The following is a 19,891-nucleotide window of genomic DNA, read 5'->3' as shown; positions in this document are numbered from 1 at the left end:
AGTTTAGGGTTAGCAAAGCCCAGCACAGGCGCAGTAGTTAGGTTGTTGATAACAGTACGAAACGCTTCCTCACAAAGGGGCGTCCAACGGTCTCCGAACGACTCTTTGGGATTATGGTACGGACCCTTACTCTCACTCTGTTTAACACTTTTCCTAGTCGGCGGTAATAGCCCGAAAAGCCCAAAAACGACCTTAACTCCTTAAGGTTTTTGGGACTCGGCCAGGTTTTTAAGGCTCTTATTTTCTCTGGATCAGTCTCAACGCCGTGCTCAGACACAATGTGCCCTAAATAACGTACAGACGTCTGAAAGAATTTACATTTCTCTGGGGCAAGTTTTAGCCCATAATCTCTGAGCCGAGAAAGAACTTTTAACAGACGTCTTTCGTGCTCTTCCAAAGTTTCAGAAAATATGATCAGATCATCCAGGAAGACAAGTACTTCCCTGAGATTGATATCCTCCATACACTTCTCCATCAATCTCTGAAAAGTACTTGGCACTGCATGAAAAGTGGGATTTTCGTCCCCGTAAACTGCCGGAAATCTCCCTAATTTTCGGCAGTTAACGACAATTTACAGACTGTGAACGTCGCGTTCCACTGTGCCACATATTGACGGAAACGAACCATGACGTATGCATGCAGCGCTCGCGGAGGTGCGAATGGCCCTAATTAGCATATGAATAGCAGCACTGCGCGCGCCTTGCCAGAGAATGGCTTGAATTTCCTCACTCAGTATTGGTTGAAATTCACTACATTTAAACAAGAAAATCACTCGTGATTGGTTGGCAGATCTGTTACTATTGGTCAGCCGACATAAAATTATAATAATAATAATCATATATATATATATATATATATATATATATATATTCATATTCATATGATATGCTATTATGTTGTTTATTCATGTCATTGTTATCCTATGGACTAAATTATTATTACCATCAAGGGCATGAATTTATTGAGGAAAGGAACATTTGCCACATACTGTTTATTCAAAGAAATAGCTTTATTAGAACAAACACAAAACTATGTACACAGCATAGGAGAACATCTTTCAAAGCACAGAAAACATGTCCTCCACCCTCTGGAAACATGGGACAACATACATACATACAGCACTACAGTTATACAAATAAATCAATAATATATTGCATCTCTATTCAAAAATAAATTGCCCTGAATGGCATCAGAATTGGGCACCAGATATATCAAACACAATGTACAGTGGAGCCAGAATTATGAACGAATAATAAGGATGTAATTTAAAGGTATGGTTCACTTTGAAATAAATTTTTGATATGTTTTATCTTATCTCAAGGGCATCCAAGATGCAGGTGGTTTTGTTTCCACAGTATTTTCAATTTTGATATTTTTAGGTCAAACTGTTGTTGTCTGTCAGTCATATAATGCAGGTCTATGGTCACCACCTCAAAGAGCATGCACAAAGAAGACCAAATTAAACATGATTTAATGACTCATAAATTAAGTACACAATGATTGACTAAGACACGAAATGAGCGTTTTGGGAAAGAAAACAAACAGTATTTATATTGTATAAATGTGTGTGTGTGTGTGTGTGTGTGTGTATATATATATATATTTAGATATACACAAAATGCAATACATCTTAATATGTCTAGATCTTCACAGTAAAACTTCCGAAATCTGTGTAAACAATGAGTGACGTACCAGTGCAAGATCGCTTCTGGCGGTTTCCACCGCATGCGCAGATCATATATATATATACACACACACACACTGTTCATTTTCTCACACAAACCGCTCGTCTCGTATCTTAAGCCATCAAGGTGTACTTACAGTTATGATTCATTAAATCATGTTTAATTTGTACTTCTCTGTGCATGCTCTTTTAAGAGATCCCCATAGACTTCCATTATATGACTGACTGATGCCCTTGACGTAAGCCAAAACATTTCAAAAAATTATTTCAAAGTGAACTATCCCTTTAAAACTCTTAATTCAAGTCCTGTAGGCTTGGCTCATCAGGGCGAAGTGAATTTAAGTCTTTGCGACGCGTGCTTGAGGTTCACCTTGATGTACATACACCTCAGTGGCTGTGGAACCGAATTTCATGACCCCTTCTGCAAAGTTGAAAAAGACAAATGATTTAGATGTATGCAAAGGCAATCTGCCCCAAGTCCCCACATTTGTAAGCAAAAATATGTTTCTTCTGCATCCACTACCTGGTTTCCTTCAGGCGATGGCGGATGTCGACCAGTAGTTTCAGGACCTTTTTCTGGAACACTGAAATAAACGAACACATTTGGTGATGTTTACAATGCTCTAATTAGAATAACAAAGTTTGCTTGCTCACAAGAGAGAAGGTGTCTATTAAAAGTGTCTTCTCCACTGCCAATAGATCAACACTTACCACCAGGTTTCAGTCACTGCATCTCCCAGTCTCAGTCACTGCATCTATACCACAAAAAAATGTGTTTTAAAAGTTATTATCAAATGATGAAACTGAACAGATTTATAAGATATTTAAAAACTTGGTCAAACATTTATAACTGAATAACATGCCATGTTCCAGTTCTCTTTGGCGTTTTCACCACTGTCTCACGCTCAAAGTCATCTATAAACACAGACGTTAATCCAAATTAGTTTAGTTTTACTTTTTATTTGACTGGGGTCTGTTCAAAAGAAAAGAGGATGAAATCACAACACGTAACGTTACCTTATTTAGGTGTTTTTTCTCCCATCAGCGAAGGACACCTCACTCCTAACAGCCCCTGAGAGACAAAACAAATCACAAACATCTGAAGATTTCACTCATCACACAAAGTGATGCAATTTTACAAACAAGGATAGCCTACACTAGAGCATACAAGCACATTACGCGCTTTGTTTTAGGACCCTGGCACTTATTATTTTTTCATAATTTCTGACGATATTCAGAGTAAATGAGTTAGTTTGATTACTATCAAAGAATGGTAGCTAACTTGCAGCCAGATAACAACGTGCAACCCAACGTACAGTTTAGTGTCCCAAATTTGTTCAAATTGAAATGAAACAAAAAAAGAATTAAGAGCAGCAAGCTAACGCAAAACAAAAAACTGTTCCGTTAGGTTAACACCCTTGGACATTCGCGGCAGTAATCACAGCCGATTTGTGAAGTTTAAGACAAAAACGCTAAACTACCAAAAACTATAAGTAGACATGGACATAGAATTCACTAAGCTGGACGAACCACCTTCAATTTAGAGGAAAAGATGGGTTCCCCAGCGATCATGACGGCGAAGCAGGCTGAATATCTGTGTAGTTACTTTCTGCTTAAAAAAACACGCCACATGCCTGGCACGTTGCCTCAGCCAATCAGAGTGGCTGACGTTACAGGTTGGATTATGACGATATGCTGCCTCAGCCAATCAGAGTTACGTTCACTGGTTTTTGACTCAGGTTGAAAGGCTGTCGTCGGCTGTCCTTTGACTTTTCTGCTGCTGTTAGTTCATTTTAAATTAGGAATAAGGTGGATATACCTAAATAGGCTACCATGAAATGTAAAAATACATATATGCATAAATAAATAACTTTATTAGGTTACTTAAATTAAATAAACCAGTCAAAAAAATTGAAAAAAACAAAAACAAAAAACATCTGTTTATAACTGTGAATTAACATCAAAGATGTTATCATATATTTTGAAAACTGCTTCCGTAAATGTTATGATGAATCTTATAATTTTATTAGGAAAATTTCATATTTATAAGAGTAAAATGAATAATTCTAAACCTTGTTTGAAGTTTTTTTTTTTTTTTTGGTCTAATTTTTAGTTTTCAGTATATTCTGTCTCTCAAATGTATCGATAAAAATGTAGTGATACAATTGTATTTGCTAAAGAATATTGAAGCTAATTGAAGCTAATTTTCTTTCTTTAAATAGTACAAATTACTGGTTTCTAACTTTCTCTTAAATCATAATATTATACACAATAGAGATAGTCCCTTTCCTGTTTTTATTTCATTTGTTCAATTCTGTCCTATTTTTATTTGTTTCTTATTTATTGTGAAATTATTATTTGTTGATTGTTATCTTTTTGGATGTCATGTTATTGTTGTAATTGTTGTGCATTATGTGCAATGTTAAAAAAACAAAAAACAAAAAAAACACAGCAATTAGGTTATACTGAGCCTGATCTTGTCTTAGAATGAAGTTATACCTTTCAGAAAAATGTTACCTGGGGTGAAACTCCCCTACCCTTATTTGCATGTGTATAGCTCACAGCATTTTCATTTACATGTCAAAGCCTCCTCTAGATTTAGGAGAAGGGGGGACAATGGGGGGACAACTGCCAAGCAAGGCCCACGTCAATTTCCGGCAATTCACAGCAGTTTTGAGTGTTACTCAAACCTGAACTTCCACGACAATCTACAGTGCCGCTTACTGACGAAAATCCCACTTTTCATGCAGTGTGGGGCGTTAGTGACCCCCTGAGGCATACGATTAAACTCCCAAAACCCCAGGGGACAGACAAAGGCGGTTTTAGGTTTGTCTGCTTCTTCTACCTCTATCTGGTAATACCCAGATTTCAAGTCAAGTACAGAAAACCACTTTGATCCAGTTAAAGCGTAAAACGTCTCCTCGAGATTTGGCAATGCATAGGCGTCTTTCACGGTCTGAAGATTCAACTTCCTGTAGTCTATACACAACCGTACATCTCCGTTTTTCTTCCGCACTACTACGATGGGCGAAGAAAAGGACGACTCAGACTCTCGAATGACATTACTCGCGAGAAGATCGCGCAGATGTTTGCGGACGGCTTCCAGGTCTTGCGGATGGATTGGTCGCGCCCTATGTTTAAAGGGAGTTTCATCGTTAAGTTGTATACGATGTTTCACTTTTTGTGTATGCCCAAAATCTAGATCGTGTTGACTGAAAACATCAGACATTTCTCGGAGCTTTTCTGAGATGCGATTCCGCCATTCTTGTGACAATGGGGACTCACCAAAATTCACGTCGAACTCGGATTCCTGAGTAGGTGAATGCTTACTAGCCGGAGAAACACTCGGCTGAGGAAGCACAGACTCAACTGCATGCAGCTCTGCTATTATGCAACGTGGGGGAATGGCTATATCGTGCTCGGTTTCGTTTTTTAGTACCACAGGCAACCAGACAGACTGACTACTAGAAGGGGTAAGTAAGCAGCGCTTCACAAACACACCACCAGGCAAGGAGGATTCAGACGGGTGTTCTACCACTACACGCTTATCTATCCCACCTGGCACTGCAACAGAGCCCTTCACTACTACAGTTTGACCAGCGGACATGACCTCCGGTACGTTGCCTCTTAATCTCACATGACCCAGGATGCCACTCGTATTCTGCTTTCGCCTTGTTTCAAGGGTTTTTAAAACCACTCTATACCCAAATAGAGATGGCTGGTGCTTCGGGGATTCTGCCTGTAACTGCTGCTCATAAAGGATGTCAAGAGTGTTGGTACCTATTAAGATCAACGGCTGAGCGTGAGACTTCACATCTGGAACTACTAAAGCTACTGTAGCCCCTTCAATAGTCACACCCAAAAACTCTTCAGGGAACGTGATGTCTACCTTTACGTAACCCTCGTACGGAACGGCCAAACCATTTGCGCCCTCTACTTCTAATATATCGTCAAGAGAGTTAATCGGGTGCTCTGATAGGTGTTGTTCGTAAAAAGACTTAGGCACAGTCGTGACCTGAGATCCAGTGTCAAGCAGACAGTGACATTTCTTACCAGCTATGCTGACTTCGGCAACACATCTAGCACCAACTAAACCCTTAGGTAGGTTTGCACTCCGCCTTATAGGAGTTTGGCATTTCTTGAAGACCCGATTTACAATGGGACCACTCGATTTAGACTTAGTTCCTGTATGTCCCACAACAGGAACTGTCTCTAGTTTAAATCAGAGCTAGTGGAAGGATTCTGCGACTCCCACTGTAACTGTTTCTCCTTTAATAGCCTACGTTTAGTAGCGACAAGCTCGGGATTTGGCTCAGAACTACATGACGACGCGATGTGGCCATCCTCACCACACGTGAAACAGTACCACGGCCTAGGTCTATCAGTTGGTTTCTTGTTGACTGGAACTACACTCGCAGCAGCACCTGACTTTCTTTGTTCAGGTGGTGCAGGCTTGTTGACTACCTCTCGCGACGGAGTTTTATTTTGAGGTTTTGACCGGACTGCAAGATTAGCTAACTGACTTTGAAGCTTCACAATCTGCTTCTTTAACTCACGCGTTTCAGTTTCAAGAGAGCTCACTCTAGGACTTTCGTCTTGTTCCAATTCAGTAGAAACCCACGTTTTCTGAGAGTGCACAAACGCTCTCTGCTTAGAAGACCCAAGGTGTTGCTTCATTCGAGTTGCTTTTGCAGTATGTTTATCCTCCTCTGTACGAAGCATAAGCAGAAGCTGTGCAAAGGAAGGAGGATTGTTTCGCTTTTGCTCTAGTCGTAGTTCGGCGATCAAGTCATTATCCCAACAGCCCCTGCAAAACTGCTTAAGGAGATGCCTATCTGCCTCTTCTGGGACAATACCCTCTCTTTTGACAGTTGCACTTAAAGCTGACTGTAGCCTGTACAGATAAGTAGACGGTCTTTCACCCGCATCCTGCAACGTGTTCATGAATTTCGCCAATAATTCATCCCCATCCTCCACAGCACCGAAAGCGGAGTCTAACAGCTGGAGGTAAGCGGAAGGAGGAGATTCAGGATTAAGATGCTTTATGACATCCGCCGCAGGCGGCAAAAGACTGTCTAATATGCGCCTAGACGCATGCAGATTGGACAAAGAGGGATCTTTCAAAATGAATTCGACACTAGAACGCCAAATGTCGTAATCTACCTCGTTACCAGGCCGGGGGCATTTTCCTGAAAATACTCTGAGCCTAGGCTGTATCTGCCCTTGAGCAACCATTTCACTGCTCCGCACAACATGCTCAACTACTAGTCTTTGGACCTCTGGCGGGTTGAGAAATTGGGACGACGTGCGAAGGGTCGGCCCAATCAAATTGATAGGAGTAGGTTGGGGCGGTACGTCATCTATCTGACTCGGTGGCTTACGAATTGGGTCGGAGTTCCCATAAGGAGATGCCCAATGTGGTTTCTCACAGGTGTCCTCACCAGTACTACCAGAAACAGCGGGCTGTTAGGGGTTAACAGTTAAAGGACCCAGAACCAGATATGAAGAATGAAGACCCGGAGTCAGAATTATAAAAAATTAAAGAAAAGTTTACTGAACATAGTTTGCCATTTCATCAGCAGAAGTCAGCTTCAAGACTCACTCAGGAGTTCGTAGGCCGCCCCCTTACAGTTACAACAATCACAGCAGTTATACCATTTTCAAGGTCTAAGCTACGTCATTGCTTACACGTTGAATGATTCTCATTGGCTACGATATAGATAAACACAGTAATTTTCCACACATATACAGATAGACGAAACATATCTCCATCGATGAGGCACGTCATGACCTTCCAGGTCACAGATTTGGGTTGCTGGCGCCAGTGTGTCCAGAACAACAACTTATTCAACCTCCAATAATGGCAGTGGTTGCTTAACCTGCAACTAAGAAGACTAACACTAAACTTTAGTCTAACTGGAGTAAGACTTTAACAAAGAAATAGTGCCTTAAACTGTTGGCTTCAAAGACCCGTTTATGTTTTAACACTCAAACATAAACCAAAATCTCTATTTCCCTATTATTTTCACTGTTACTGCGTTCACATAGGACACTAGCAAATAGGAGCTCCTATCAAGGCTGAAGAGAGTCTGAGCGTCTTATTATCAGTTAAGTGTACCAAAACATAATGGTAAAACATTCACTCGTTTGGGAGAAAAACAGATAACATTTGCTTCTCAGAAAGCAAATATAATAGAAAGAATACAGTTTAATATAACAATTAAAGTTCAATAAAGCAATGCTCAATATAGCTTGACCATCTGTACAGAGAAGTATCATATGTGTTGGACATATGTGTTCACGACGCCTTTATGATCCATAAACCTTTCTCCTGAGACCAGAGAAAGAGACAAATGGCCTTGTGCACCTAAAAGAAGCTGGTGACTTGTGCATGTACATCAGCATGCATTTAAGAATATTATTTCACAAGCAAAAGCACAAAGAATACATTTATGTCAATAAATGATTAAGTAACAATAAACATACTTAATTTTTGATTTTATAAAAGAAATACATAATCATTCAAAATTATATTATGAAATATATACTGAAGAGGCAAGGGATTTTGACCACCCCTTCAGTCCCCCGTTTTAGACCAATGTGGGGTCCAATACCGCCACGTCTGGTCTAACCAGTGAGGTCACTACGGAAAGGGGAGTGATGACGCATGCTCCCCTGACGGGTCACACTTGTCTCTTCACCTCGTCACGGACATGCTGGATACTAAAAATTCCAGTCCCCATTAAGAGGCTCTCCCACCTTCCACTCACAACAGGACATCAATGTCATTCTTCCTCAGTTTATCAGTCAGGTTAACATTTTTATAAAACACATAACTGATTATGAAACAAGTAGCTACATATTTATCCTCTGGAAGCCGGGCTAAACAAACAAGCACTGTTGCTGTATTCCTAGCATGGGCTAGACCCGCAGTCACTACTCAGATCCTAAATAAGGACATTGTCTATAATCATAAATACCAGAATATAAGCACTATTTTTTATTCATTTATTTAAAACCATAATTTTCAAATCCTTTTATCATAAACAACGTTGGATAGTTAATCCATTATTTTCACTACCCCCTTTATAGACCCTTTAGGTTCAAAACACAATGGTTGTCTAACAAAAATATGACAACAAAAAAATAAAATATTAATAAGATTACTGATAATCGATTCAAGCACTTTTAAGTCTTTACTGAAATTATCAATCAGTTTACGGTCACAAAGCATGTATCAGTTTAATTGTATAACATCTTACACCTGTTTTATTATTATTGTTTCAATAATAATAGTAATAAAATAGTAATAAAATAAAACAAATCCACATCATCAGTTTATTTATTATTTTACCACTAAAATACAGAATTTTCCCCATTCTGCTTAATAAAGCTTTTGTCCACTCCTTATCTTTATATCACGTTAAACCGTGTTAATCATACAATGCCTTATTTTTATTCTGAAACATTTCATACCATTTAAACTTAATTTAACCTATGTTTCTTCTATCTTTACCTATTTACCTACACTCCTCATCTAACCAGTATAATTGTTTGCTTACAATCCACACAAACATATCTCACAAAACAACCTTTTTGTTTTTCACTTCCCTCTTCCAACAAGTCTCTCACCGCTGTCAGCCTAGTGACACGAGTTCCCTCGTTGGGGAAATTATTTTATTAATTCTTCAATACCCTTGGTTTCTTATCATTAATTTCAACTTTATTTTTCCTTATAACTGCTTTTCAATATTTGTCTATCAAATGGTTAGTCTAAAGAATATTAGAAAAATAGAAGTCTAAAAATATTAACAGTATCGTCTCAGTCCCACTTATCTTTACAGTTTTACAGAAACGAAAATATTATCTTACTCACCTCGCAACCTCTAAGACAGCCATAAAGCTGCTTTCTCATTTAACCTTCATTAACTAAATTGTAGTTTTCTTAGACATCTAATGTTAAACATCCATTCAATGGTTTGAGAAATAAAAACTTTTGAAGAAGTTATATTCACTCCTCCTTTGTTCGCCCACCGGCCTTTCATAAAAAAATGAGGGAGCTCTCTCTGGATAATTTGGATAGTGACTCAGCCAATGTGTCACTTTGTCTCTCTGCCGTCAAGTCTATAATTTCTTTTATTTACGTTTATCATTAAGATCCCACATAGTCGTCTATTTAAATGTAGACCCTCAGTTGAATTTAGAGAAGAGTTTTTTTTACCCCATAATGGACGGCAATCTTCAACTTTACAATTCCAGTTTATTTAACATACTAATCCAGAGAGTAATTCAGAACAATATCATAAATGACAAAAGTATTTATAATTACCAATAGCAGACAGAGCTGGAAAATCACTCCAATTAAAGCTCGTCCCATGTTCTGTATTGTCTTTTCATCAGATTGACTCAGAAATGTCAACTTTTTAAAAGTTTGTCATTCCACTTAACCCATCTGTAATGTTAAAACACTCATTCCAGAGGTTAATGACACAAAATCCTCAAAATCAGGAAATAATAGCCCCCAAACTAACACATATAACGTGCCGTCACCAAAAAAATACACACATTCATACACTGTAAAAAAAATATTTTCAAGATTTGTTATCACAACATATTTTCTTTTGTCAAATCAACTTTATAATAATTTATTTAGTTGAGATAACTTATTATTTTGAGTTTCTGATGATTAAATTAATCTCCTTCATTGTATTAACTCATTTTTCCAGTTCAATCAACTTAAAATTTTAAGGCAACCCAGGTTACTTACTTTTAGTTAAACCAACAATATTTTTTTACAGTTTAGTAATCAACATTTTTTTTTCTTGTAGCTTTTATTTAATTGTTTATGGTCTCTAAACCAGTTTCAAAGCATGCCTGCTATTATTCATTTACCTTTAGACAGTCAGCTGGGTTGTTTTGGTTCATTAACATTATTTTGTTTAAGCTTCCTTTAGCAGGCCAAAACAGAAAGACGGACACAGTTTCCATCCCTTCCTCCACTCAAGTCTCTCTCACTATAACAAAATAATCTTTTTAACAGCCTCCTAAGACTGTAACTTAGACAACATTTAAACTCATTACAGTATCCTTTGACCATTCACCTTTGTTATCCAGACTTTTCTTAAATCTACAAAAGCTGTCTTCATCTTTAGTCACCACCACATCTAACGACCTCCAGGAGTCAAAATTGTGTTAGACATATTAGTTCTAAATCAACACTATAATTTTCCTTGCCCATAAGGCAACCGACATCCAAAAGTTTTGTTACTGTCTCCACAACAACAAATGGGAATCACTTCATGGCCCTGACTGAACCCCGAAAGCCCACTTCCTGTTAGCTCTTTATCTATAATCTCCATCAGGGTGTGGTCCCCTGGCATACACAGAGCTTGTCACAATGAGAAACAAGCCATACAGTGAATGCGGTTTCTGGTGAGTGGGATAGAGGGACTTACGTTCCTGGGGCAGACTGCCGTGACTCCTCACAGCTCCATCCCCCCTAACGATACAGGATGCTGTTGGCCTCGCAGACACCCGTCCACTCTCATACCCAACCTCACATAAACACCTCCATCAGGAGATGCCCAGTGTCTGCGTGATCCCCCTGCCTTAGGTTGCCTCCTATTTGGCCAAAGAAGGTCTTACCCGTCATCGAGATGACCACTCGTGCACACATGGTAACCGCCATTTTCTCAAAACCGTTTTCTTCAACAAAATCTGTTGTTTCTGGAGCTTAGGAAAAATATTCAAGAGTCACCAATCACCAGGGCCATTCGGATTGCCTAATAGTTGTAACACAGGGAGACAGGTTAATAACAACAGTATTCAATCACTTAAATCCATTAACCATCTTAAAAGCAGCAACTAGCTACTCAGTGGATTTAGATCACAACCGTACATTCAGTGTACTTCATCTGTAGGCGGAGCCATCAGCCCCGCCCCCGTTTCATGGTGGGGACTAAGATCTTCAGGCACGGAGTTACTGGTTCGCAAACAACCTAGTCAAAGATGTCAATTTATTTCATCTATTATTATTTTAATGACTTCTTGAAAGTCCTTCAGTTTTACCTTTAAAACATTTAAAATACAAATTGCCTCTGAATGGCAATGATTTCTTTTAACATATCTGTGTCAATGATCTTCAACTGAAACACTGTGTTTTAATACAAATATCTTATTATCACTAATGACACAGGCTCAGATAACATCTTTAGCTGACATTGAATGAGAGAGAGACTGTGAGGGATTCAGTACTGGTACTGCTCGCTCATAAACTTCTAACATCAAACTTTATCCCATCGTTTAACTCTATTCCAACTTAAGGCATCTTTGCCAGAAATTACATACGGTTTCAAATTAACATTATTTACATTTGTCTTTTGCCCACATCAGGGAATTAGGCATTACTAATTTCCTCTCAGATTGAGTCTCTGTTGCACTGGCAGTTTTCAGCCACAGTACACATCAGATTCAGATAAGCAAACTGTTTCATTACAGCCCAAAACAAACTTATCTTTTGAAAGCTAAACATCAGCTTCTAGTTCTTTCTTGGTCAACTTCTCAAGTTGTTTGTTTAATTAGCATTCAACAACTGCTAATAAAGTACTGCTTCTGCTTATTTGTTTTTAAAATAAAAATAATTATTCTTGTTCTCAATAACATTTCTCATTTCTCAATCTCAATTTCAATCGTCGAGTTCAACCATAGTTTAATATTTGACTTAAGTTTTCTCTTGGAGTTTATCAATCTCCAATTAGGATTCACACTAACTTTGACGAGGCAAGCACTCTCTGCTTGTGATACTTTTACAGTTATTGTAAATCATCTGTGCGATTAGTCTCTCTATATCATCTAAAACCTTTTTAAAATGTTTAATTAAAACACAATCATCCTTTTAGTTACTTTGATATATTTTGCAACTCACATTTGTTGGAGTCATTCAATTTACATCAAACTGTATTTCATTAATTCACTTATAAAAATTACTATTATAGATCTTTTCTTCAAAAGGACTCACTTTAAAACTTCAATCTTTTGACCTTGTTTTTATCTCTTATTTCTCAGACGAAAAATGTTAATGTCGTCATTTAAACACGGATCTACACTTCCAAACCCACATTAATACCAGAAGTTGTTGTCACTTTATCACATTTTGAGACACCTTCTCTGTGGGCATTTACAGTTACGCGTTTAAATAATCCTGCTGACCACAATTAAAACACTCTCTATCTGCTCCAACTTATTGCACACTCTTGAAGCAGTGTGTGACCCATTCAGGAATGCACACAGAGCCACTGATAAGCAGTTCTCTGTATTATTTTACAGTCCACCAGTGGTGGATTTAATCACAATAGCCCAATCATAATCTTCATCATTATTATTGACAGAACATTAATTTTCAGAAGCTGCATCGAAATGCTCAAACTATTTCTAAGTTGTTTTCACAAAGTTTCAGTTTAACTTTAATCACTTGCCTAGGGAAATTATTCCCGCCCCAGAATTTATTCTACTTGCTTTTTGTAATGATCATTAGCAATAAGAGGCTAAACAATTTCATCTTTCAGTTTCTTTATAACCAGTCAAGTTGTCATTTAAATTTCCAATCAGACTCAAAACCCTGACTACCATTTACTTAATAATTTCTGCAAAATTCTTCAAAGTGAGGGCTTCAGAGCACAGCTGTTTACAGCATTTGCTCTCTTCTGTCGCACTATTTGTTTTAGGACTGTTCAGATTACTGATTAAGTTATCCAATGTTTCTGCCATATCTTAATCATAGTTCATACTCACCTGAAGTTATTGCAGAAATGGAGGCGGCAATCTTTGAACAACTCAGCTTGGCTTCTGCGTGATGAAACTGCAAAGTATACTGCAAAATCACAGTTACATATACTGGTCCACGCCAATTTGGGTCCCAACTTTTTATTTATTTTTCCCCGGAATCGTTCTTGATGCATCCCTGGCAAACAACCCTGTTTTTGTTAGTATCCCTAACTGCCTAATCCACTAAATTCGGGGTACCCCTATCTGAGATGGAAGAGATAGAGTAGGTTCGCGGTGCCCTGGAACTTAAACCCAATCCAGGGACGTACTTTGCTGGGGTGTTGCTACACCAACAATGCCCAGTGGGGCCCCCACAAAGCACGCTTCGCTTGCGCTGTCCGCTCTTGTTAACTTTAAACCTTAAACAATGCTATCAGCGACTTCATTTTATACTTTAAACTTTAGTATAATTAACTTCTTCACTCGCCTCATCTGAGTGAAGACTCTCCCGACCTCCTTCAAAATCTCTTCCAGTCAGACAGCCCTAACAATTAACAAAAGCTTACTACCTTGTTTGTTGATTTGCCAGGGGTGTCACCGAGAATAATTGCCCGCGCATCCTCCACCAAACTGTTAGGGGTTAACAGTTAAAGGACCCAGAACCAGATATGAAGAATGAAGACCCGGAGTCAGAATTATAAAAAATTAAAGAAAAGTTTACTGAACATAGTTTGCCATTTCATCAGCAGAAGTCAGCTTCAAGACTCACTCAGGAGTTCGTAGGCCGCCCCCTTACAGTTACAACAATCACAGCAGTTATACCATTTTCAAGGTCTAAGCTACGTCATTGCTTACACGTTGAATGATTCTCATTGGCTACGATATAGATAAACACAGTAATTTTCCACACATATACAGATAGACGAAACATATCTCCATCGATGAGGCACGTCATGACCTTCCAGGTCACAGATTTGGGTTGCTGGCGCCAGTGTGTCCAGAACAACAACTTATTCAACCTCCAATAATGGCAGTGGTTGCTTAACCTGCAACTAAGAAGACTAACACTAAACTTTAGTCTAACTGGAGTAAGACTTTAACAAAGAAATAGTGCCTTAAACTGTTGGCTTCAAAGACCCGTTTATGTTTTAACACTCAAACATAAACCAAAATCTCTATTTCCCTATTATTTTCACTGTTACTGCGTTCACATAGGACACTAGCAAATAGGAGCTCCTATCAAGGCTGAAGAGAGTCTGAGCGTCTTATTATCAGTTAAGTGTACCAAAACATAATGGTAAAACATTCACTCGTTTGGGAGAAAAACAGATAACATTTGCTTCTCAGAAAGCAAATATAATAGAAAGAATACAGTTTAATATAACAATTAAAGTTCAATAAAGCAATGCTCAATATAGCTTGACCATCTGTACAGAGAAGTATCATATGTGTTGGACATATGTGTTCACGACGCCTTTATGATCCATAAACCTTTCTCCTGAGACCAGAGAAAGAGACAAATGGCCTTGTGCACCTAAAAGAAGCTGGTGACTTGTGCATGTACATCAGCATGCATTTAAGAATATTATTTCACAAGCAAAAGCACAAAGAATACATTTATGTCAATAAATGATTAAGTAACAATAAACATACTTAATTTTTGATTTTATAAAAGAAATACATAATCATTCAAAATTATATTATGAAATATATACTGAAGAGGCAAGGGATTTTGACCACCCCTTCAGGGCTCTGGTGGGAGGTCAGCACTCATTTGCGACAACATTTCACTCAGTACAGACTCAAAGTTGTTTCCGCTCATTTCTGCTATTTCTTTTAATCTGTCCAGGTAGGACTTTGTTATGCTACTACCTAGTTGCTGTGTAAATTCACTGGCCAATGCTCTCACTTCACACGTAACACCGGGTTCGTTTGACAGCTGGTGAGTATACGGCAATTTTGGTCCAAGTGATTGCAACGCTTGGTTACTGTTGTACTCAACAATCACGTTTCGGTAGAGCTCGGATTCTTTGTCATCGATACGCACAGTTTTGGCAAACGACCCGTATCGTTTCAGAGCATCAAACAATTCGTCATCGCTCTTGGTGTCAGTTAAACCACTGACGATTACGGAGTTTGGGATAATAATCCCTTCAGCTTCAACAATCTCCATTATCGACGCTTGTTTGAGAGCAAAAGAAAAGAACCCTGAAATACGTTCCTGTGTGGATGTGCAGCCGTTAGTTCTCAGCAACAGCGCCACCTCCTGGCTGGCTCGCCAAAGTTTATGTAACAAGTGTCTAAAGAATTTGACAATTTATTAATTGAATTGCTGTTGATGTAAATAGGTTTAGCAGAAGATTCTTAAATTCGTGAAGGAGGTAGCGGGTTGTGGTGAGAAGCAACAGGCAACACAAGTGATATATGAACTGGTTTGTAATTTTTTGTTGTCAATGAAAATAAACAGAAAAAAATTTACAATGACAGTAATTTAAACACAGCTCAAAACATGAAATGACCCCTAGAGTGCACTCTTCTTTTACCCCTAAACAATCACAGATAAATGCAATGACAAAACAAAATAAAAGAAATAAAATGAATAATGGAGTGGTGTCTTTTTTTCCTTTAAACACTCTTCTCTCAAAATATCACAATGTCAATCAACAAGAACCTCAGTTCTAATTCAAATGTAGTTATGGATAACCATACACTATCACGAGGATTAAATGCTTTTCAAAGCACATATCAGTTTCTTTTCATCAGTCTCTGTATTTTTACAATGTCAATCTTGAGAAAAAGAAAAAAAAACTCAATAGTCTCTATTTGTGAATGGTCTCACTACAGCAAGACTGGAGAAAGAAAAGGAAAGGATATGGTCCTCTTCTTTAAGAGTTGTTGCTCTTCCACCGTAGAGGATTCTTTCACTGTAGTAGATTCGGGTGGCTCGCCATCAAATTTCTCACAGGTTATCACAGATCATCACGATCCGCAGTACCAACGACAAAATAGAAATACAAAGAAGACGCACAAAAAAAAACCTGGCCTGATCACAGACCAGAACATTGATTTAGTGATTTTGGAAACCATTTCACATCACAGATCAGATCAAAACAATCAATATAAAGATTAAACATACAAATGTCATGTTTCAAGAAAAGATATTACACTATGTACCTCTAGAACAATCCTATTTTTTCTTCGCACAAAGGCGCGTGAACCAATAATGGCGCAGATGAACTAAAATGGAGGAATCTCCACGCGGTTCACTATAACCACATTTATAAACATTTAGAATAAAATACTAAAAATAAACAGCAGAAAATAGCATTGTTTAGTACAAGAACTTATATAGAACTCATTTACCTCTATTAATCGTCTTTTGCTTTCACCCAAGCGCATCTCACAGGCCCGCATGGCCAGCAATGGCGTCGGTGAACACAAGGAATATCCACACGATACACTATAATCTCTAACGTAAAAGTATGACATGAAATTGGAAATAACACTGTTTTAGTCAAACGAATTAACGTCTTTTATCGGGTTAGGAAATTTATACATTAACTTTTCCCATTTAGAAAGTTATGTTAACTCACCGGAGTAAATGCAACTCAACACTCACTTAGCCTCTCCATACACTACACGGTATGAAATGAACTAATTTAACGTTTTTCTTCTTTTCTTTCAACTATATACTTTTAACTTTTATTCGTGAAGATCGACTCACATCTTCTCTCCTCTGTGCTCAACTCATTTTTTCGTTACGCGGGCGCGTCCACACACACGCGTGACGTCGGCGCGTTCTCATTGGTCAATCAAAATTCAAATAATAACTGCTTTTCTTAAATCGCTATTTTTCTTAAATCACTTTTACACATCACTATTTTACCTTTATTAGGTAAATTAGATGTTAATAAATTGCAATTAAATTAAACTTAACCTCCTTTATTTAACCTGTGTTACATGAGCCATCACTATCACAGTCACTTTCAATTTGGGGTGGGGGTAGGGGTGGGGGGAAGGGGGTCATGCACGTCAAGAAGGTCCAACACATTGAACGTTTCTGGGATACTGATAACTGCACTGAACAAAATTATAAATGCAACACTTTTGTTTTTGCCCCCATTTTTCATGAGCTGAACTCAAAGATCTAGACCATTTCTATGTACAAAAAAGGCCTATTTCTCTCAAATATTGTTCACAAATCTGTCTAAATCTGTGTTAGTGAGCACTTCTCCTTCGCCGAGATCATCCATCCTCCTCACAGATGTGGCATATTCAGTGTAGGACTGCCAATACCCGGCAATATCTCCCTATACCTGTGTTTTCAATTGAAGCACTGCTATACTGTTATACTACCGGTCACAATTGTGACCGTAAACAAATTTACAAGTCTTACGAGCAAAATATAAATGCAGGAGTATAATTCTCAAAATATATCAGTAGTAGACCCTTTAAAGAATATATGTACAAAATTTGATAGTTCTATCTGTAAATTAAGATGTTTTATATACTACTTATTTTAGTAGTCTGAGGAAGAAATCTTCTTCTAGATGTGCAAGCAGGAAGTGAACTGATCTGGTCATGTGACCTTTCACACTAGTCACATGACATTAATTGATTTTAATCAAGACAGTCTATTTTGTCATTTAAAAGTTGAATTTCTTGCCCAAAGTCAATAACAACATTTTTAGAGCTTCCAGAAATAAGAAAAAAGCTGCGGTCACAATTGTGACCGGTGGGATTAAACGGGTTAAGTTGCTAACGTTACTGTTTACATTAACGTTACTGTTATTCACACACAAATTTTGCAATGACACACATTAAATGTTGAAGTATTTAAATAGTTTACACCGCTACTTATGCATTGAGACGATCAGCAATTTCCTGTCAAACTTTCTCTTTTGCTTTTTTTAAATTTTTTTATTTAGTTTGACAGGGACATTGTATAACACATTCCTGTAAATGTACCAGAATTAGCCAAAGGCTATTTTTCATCCGTAGTCCCTGGACAAGATTTTGTCCAGGGACAAAATCTTTATTTACTGCCACTGTATTGACTTTTTTGGTGATGACATCTTTAAATTCTTCATTATGTTTCCAATAGCAATCTGCTGTTCTGTTGCCGTGAACATCGCCGCTCTATCTTTTCCTTTTGTTGCCATGGTAGCCCACAGTAAATCAATTGACCCATGCTCGACTTTTCAGGACTTTTAAAGAATGGCGTACAATTATCTAGACTATTTAAACCTGACTCAAATTAGTAAGATCATATGATCCTCAACTTACTGTTATGGAACCAATTTAAGCGCAGATTTTTAGCTCGGCTCATTCAAGTCAGTCAGGTTTTGTACTTTAATCCCCGCTTTTCTAAGCGGCTTTTATGAAACAGCCCCCCTGGAGTTGTCCTAGACGCGACGCGGCGCTGCGCTTCTCGTCCGTGCGACCCCCTTTAGTTAATGTTATTTTATTCACTTTAAACATCAGATGAAGTGATTATTTTCTCTTTAATATAGATTATGCTGAGTTATTATAATAAATCATGTCAAAAAACAAATATGATTGTGTAACCAATGTAGCTTACTTTTGTCACTGATGCAGTCTGCTATGTTAGGGATTATAACGTTACCCTTCCTTGTTTATAATAGTCTATGCGTTTAGCTTGTTTAATACAGTATATCCCCACACACAAACACACAGAGTGTACACATACAATACTACGTGATGTAACGTTAGTCTTGTAGATTAGACTAGTCCGGGTGCGCTGTGAATTTAGATTTTAATGCTTTCACTGTGATTTAGGCAGTTTATATCATTTAATATAGTTAAAGAGTGAGTCAATGAATGAAATAAAATGAGTCGCTCGCTGCGTGATGAGAGTAAACAGATTCACCGCTGGCTTAAACCAGAAAGAAATTTTAAGAACTATAATGAAATGGTCTCCATGCTACACTAATAATAAGGCTTTCCTCTGTATTTTTTTTTTTGCCTGTATTATTGGTGTCTCCTTCAAAATTTGCTCTTGAGAATTGTTGTTTATTGTCTTTTATTGTCGCAAACTGTGTTGAGCGCTGAGCGATAATGAGCAGAGTGGCCTGGTGTGGCTTTGAGCAGGGGAGCGGTGGGGTGAACAGTTCCATGAGCGAGGAGCGGAGATTCTCACCGCTCCACTCCGCTCATATGCTCTGGTAGGCAGATAGGTAGATAGGTTTATGAGTACATATTGAATGGTAGTTTAATCCTTTGGCAAGCACCACTAATAAGTATGACGGATAACACAATAAAACCAACCCCTCTCTTTCATCTCATGTCTCTAATTTTGCATTTCTGTGGTCTGCTGTTATGAGCTGTTGTTCTCACACTATTTTGCTTGCCTTCCGCTGTTGGTCACATCTTTGCTCCTATGTCATTAGCCGCGTTTCCACTGCCGGGCTAGGGCTGGGCCAG

At 38.1% G+C, this 19,891-nt stretch overlaps 1 long non-coding RNA gene and 1 pseudogene across 1 annotated transcript; both read right to left on the bottom strand.

Annotated features, from left to right (window-relative positions):
* The window catches only part of LOC148977329 (uncharacterized), a 29,599-nt pseudogene extending 10,990 nt beyond the window's left edge, over positions 1–18,609 (bottom strand).
* LOC148977330 (uncharacterized) lies at positions 989–3,407 on the bottom strand. The gene is made up of 6 exons (XR_016169877.1): positions 3,218–3,407; positions 2,702–2,756; positions 2,548–2,599; positions 2,396–2,439; positions 2,208–2,268; positions 989–2,105 (listed from the first exon to the last, which is right to left on the bottom strand). It is a non-coding gene; the product is annotated as an uncharacterized LOC148977330 (long non-coding RNA).
* Positions 18,610–19,891: the final 1,282 nt, after the last annotated feature.

Source organism: Pimephales promelas, chromosome 10 (genome assembly GCF_988280905.1).
Source record: "Pimephales promelas chromosome 10, fPimPro1.hap1.1, whole genome shotgun sequence".
NCBI lineage: Eukaryota > Metazoa > Chordata > Actinopteri > Cypriniformes > Leuciscidae > Pimephales > Pimephales promelas.
The sequence above is the reverse complement of the archived record's forward strand: the minus strand, read 5'-3'. Positions and strand labels throughout refer to the sequence as shown.